This window comes from Octopus bimaculoides, chromosome 6 (genome assembly GCF_046866305.1).
Source record: "Octopus bimaculoides isolate indiv1 chromosome 6, ASM4686630v1, whole genome shotgun sequence".
Taxonomy (NCBI): domain Eukaryota; kingdom Metazoa; phylum Mollusca; class Cephalopoda; order Octopoda; family Octopodidae; genus Octopus; species Octopus bimaculoides.
The window spans coordinates 22,636,672-22,641,671 of NC_142933.1; the positions used below are offsets into that span (position 1 = coordinate 22,636,672).

A 5,000-nucleotide genomic window follows, 5' to 3' on the forward strand; every position below is an offset into this window, starting at 1 on the left:
CTTTGCGTTGGCCTCTGAGCTTTTGACAAAATTTGATGCAGATTCGTGGTCAATGCGACGATCACACGATACACACCTTCCTTCCAAGCACTGCTGTAAACAGCGGAAGTGAGCTAGAGCGCTAAAACGTAGTGTGCATGCGCAGCAGAGTTTCTTTACCAAGTGGTTTCACTCTGCATGCTTTAGCTTCGTTACTATGACAACAGTCCGGATACCTATTGATCAGACCACGTATATGTATATGGTATATAGGTAAAGGTTATAATCCATGGTGTGACCTCATGGAGCTCATCTTCGTATTTCAGTTCTCCAAAGTATATTTGTGGGTGTTATGGTTTATATGAGAATATTATTAAATACTGGGAAATGTTGTTGAGTAATTACGTATTAAAACAGAAAACTGGAAAAAGTTCCAAAACTCTCCTGTTTTCTTTTTTTAATTCCATATATATATCTGTGTGAGTGTGTGTGTATGTGTGTGTGTGTGTGTGTGTGTGTGTGTGTTAATCTTCGTTTTTATGTTTAATTACAAAAGAAAAAAATTTACATTAATGTAAAGTGTACTCTGTTCTTTTGTAAAGTAAAAGTTTATACTTAAAAAAAAATATTGCTGACAATCACTTTGAAATTTCCGTTAGTTAAGCCATCCTCGGACAGCGAAGCATTGGAGTTAATCTTGGCTTTATGTAGTCTCTGTCGGGTTAAAGTCTTCTTTGTCGTGTGATTTTGAGTGGAGTGGTAATAAGGTTAAGGGTGGGTTGTCATGGAGAGGTGTTTTGAGAGAGATATTTCATTGATTAAATTTGGTGTTATGTTAATGTTCAAAACTTACGCACGTATGCAGAGCTTTGTAAGCAAATGTGTAGGTTTAGGTGTGTCGATGTACCTGTAGTTTAGTTATTTTTGGCTTTATTGGATTTAATCCTTTGCGCTGACAAAGTAAAGGTTAAAGGTACAAAGTCCAGTATTTAAAAATAGGAAATACATTAAACAACAATAACCACAAGTAAACAAACTGCTCAGCTAAAAAATACCACCTACTTACATTCTTTTGTGAACTCCCTAAAAATTTCCACTACAAAACTGGACTTTGTACTTTTGATCTTTACTTTGTCAAAGCAAGGGATTAAATAGGATTAAACCCCAAATAACTAAACTGCAAACACATCGTGAACCTGCTTAACGAACCGACACACCTAAATATACACACTTGCTTACAAATCTCTAAAACACGAGAATAATTGTAAACATTAACGTAAAACCAAATTGAATCAACAAAAATTTCTCGTAAACACCTCTCCATATCAACCCACCCTGAACCCCATTACTACCCTGCTCAAACTCACGCAGCCAAAGAAGACTTTAACTCAATAGAGACTACATAAAGTCAAGATTAACTAGCCGAAACTTCGAGGTTACTGTCAACAAAATTTTTACTTAAGAATATATATATATATATATATATATATATATAAATATATATATATATATATATATATATATATATATATAAGCAATGTTAATTCTCTAAATGAAGTATTAACAGTAACTGCACGATAAAGTGTAGTATATTGCCACTTAAGTGTGGCTGACCCCTAGGGGTGGATGTTACTGTTGCTTTTAGCCCCAGGAGGACATCTCCTCCAGCTGGCTTATCGACACACGACTGTGTCCTGTTTGCCAAGGGAGTTATCCCTCTCACCTCGACCAGCAGCACGAACGTATCCGGATTTCAGGGTTATTTCCCTTCGTCGGCGTTCGACAGCTGATGACCTTGGTGAGAGAGACAAAAACCTGGCAAACCTTATATCTTCTTTTCCAGTGACATTCTTCACTGATATTGAAAAGGTGAAAACAAGCAATGTTAATTCTCTAAATGAAGTATTAACAGTAACTGCACGATAAAGTGTAGTATATTGCCACTTAAGTGTGGCTAACCCCTAGGGGTGGATGTTACTGTTGCTTTTAGCCCCAGGAGGACATCTCCTCCAGCTGGCTTATCGACACACGACTGTGTCCTGTTTGCCAAGGGAGTTATCCCTCTCACCTCGACCAGCAGCACGAACGTATCCGGATTTCAGGGTTATTTCCCTTCGTCGGCGTTCGACAGCTGATGACCTTGGTGAGAGAGACAAAAACCTGGCAAACCTTATATCTTCTTTTCCAGTGACATTCTTCACTGATATTGAAAAGGTGAAAACAAGCAATGTTAATTCTCTAAATGAAGTATTAACAGTAACTGCACGATAAAGTGTAGTATATTGCCACTTAAGTGTGGCTGACCCCTAGGGGTGGATGTTACTGTTGCTTTTAGCCCCAGGAGGACATCTCCTCCAGCTGGCTTATCGACACACGACTGTGTCCTGTTTGCCAAGGGAGTTATCCCTCTCACCTCGACCAGCAGCACGAACGTATCCGGATTTCAGGGTTATTTCCCTTCGTCGGCGTTCGACAGCTGATGACCTTGGTGAGAGAGACAAAAACCTGGCAAACCTTATATCTTCTTTTCCAGTGACATTCTTCACTGATATTGAAAAGGTGAAAACAAGCAATGTTAATTCTCTAAATGAAGTATTAACAGTAACTGCACGATAAAGTGTAGTATATTGCCACTTAAGTGTGGCTGACCCCTAGGGGTGGATGTTACTGTTGCTTTTAGCCCCAGGAGGACATCTCCTCCAGCTGGCTTATCGACACACGACTGTGTCCTGTTTGCCAAGGGAGTTATCCCTCTCACCTCGACCAGCAGCACGAACGTATCCGGATTTCAGGGTTATTTCCCTTCGTCGGCGTTCGACAGCTGATGACCTTGGTGAGAGAGACAAAAACCTGGCAAACCTTATATCTTCTTTTCCAGTGACATTCTTCACTGATATTGAAAAGGTGAAAACAAGCAATGTTAATTCTCTAAATGAAGTATTAACAGTAACTGCACGATAAAGTGTAGTATATTGCCACTTAAGTGTGGCTGACCCCTAGGGGTGGATGTTACTGTTGCTTTATATATATATAGACAGAGTGATATGGCTTAGTGGTTAGGGTGTTGTACTCACGATCGCAACATCGTACTTTCAATTTCTAGACCGGGCCGTGGGTTGTGTTTTTGAGCCAAACACTTCATCTCGCGTCACTCTGCGATCAAGTCGATATCTGATGCGTGGTACACAATGCACCTGTTTGAGGCAACGTCGATTTGATGGAGAGACTGAGCTAATGTGAGGCACGAACATTTGATCACTATAGACAAATTATTTGTGCAGGTCGTTCGGCAAAAGCTGTACACTCATACGCCAACTTCGACGGAAGAGTATATTACATATATATATATATATATATATATATATATATATATATATATTCAAGGTTGAATATGGTACTTATGCGTAGGCATCCGAATATCGCATCCCAAAAGGATAGGTGATTAAAATTAAAAAAATAAGCAACACGGATTTCAAAGGTGATTGCAGTACGCACGTTTCATGCTACTTCAATTTATTTAAGCAATGCGAGCATTACCTTAAATGCAATATGAAGAGCAAGCTTCAGCTGCACGAAAATGCAGAAAAATTACTGTAGAAATTTTTCTGCGTTTTCGTGCAGCTGAAGATTGCTCTTCATATTGCATTTAAGGTAATGCTCGCATTGCTTAAATAAATTGAAGTAGCATGAAACGTGCGTACTGCAATCACCTTTGAAATCCGTGTTGCTTATTTATATATATATATATATATATATATATATATATATATATATATATATATATATATATATATATATATATATATATATATATATATATAATATATATATATAATAATATTAGGGACAAAATCCAAAGTAAAAACTCAATTAAAATCAATTTATAAAAAATTAAAATTAAATTGAGCTTTATAGATAAAATATATATAAAATATATAGTTTTAGGGAAAATAACCAAGTTTCAAGAACTCATCGATGAAAATCCACTATCACATATAGAAAAATTAACAATTAAAAGCACAATAAATGAGTATAATATAAAGCAAAGTAAATATCATAAGATAAATATAATAAAATGATTACACGTGTTTCATAACTAATTTTCAAATAGAAAAGAAATTTAAATCGATTAAAATCAATTGAAATTATCGAAAATGAAATTCTATTCAAAAATATAGCTAATCGTCAGATCTTAAGTAGAACAATAATTAGATATATATATCTCAACCAACAATAAGTACCAAATGAATTAATATGAAATACTTATTTTATAAAGATAGAAAAATTATTAAAAATATCAAAATAATAACCATTCAATAATCCTCCCTTCGCTATTATAATAACATGTATATTATATACATGCGCGTGCATACATAGACTCACGCACATACACACGCACACATACACACACACACGTACACACACTCATGCACACACACATACACACAAACACGTTTTAAATATACATATATATACACACATACACATATATGCATATATGCATGTATATATATATATATATATATATATATATATATATATATATATATATATATATATATATACAGGGGTTGGACAAAATAATGGAAACACCTTCAAATTTCAAACAAATTAATTTTAATATGGGGTAGGACCGCCTTTGGCAGTAATTATAGCTTGGATTCTACGAGGTATGGACTCGTACAATGTTTGAATTGTTTCCAAAGGAATTTTTCTCCATTCCTCTGATAAAACAGTCTCCAGTTCTTGTAGTGTTGATGGAGGATATCGACTCCTTACTTGTTTTTCTAAAATGCACCATAAATGTTCAATAATATTGAAATCCGGGGACAGTGGTGGCCAGATAAAATGTTCAACTTCACTAGAATGTTCCTTGTGCCATTCAATAACAATTTTAGCTGCAGTAATTTTGGGTGCTGTACTTTTGTGATCCTTTCTAACGAGTCGCGTAAGAATCCGACGATCCCTATCTGAATGTTTCAGTTTACTTCCGAAGTTTCAATTCGACGAGGAGGTTTTTC

General features: G+C 35.7%; 1 protein-coding gene across 2 annotated transcripts in view; it reads left to right on the forward strand.

The window, feature by feature from the left end:
• The window catches only part of LOC106883921 (breakpoint cluster region protein), a 30,935-nt gene that overhangs the window by 24,414 nt on the left and 1,521 nt on the right, over positions 1 to 5,000 (forward strand). The gene's annotated exons all lie outside the window — the stretch shown is intronic.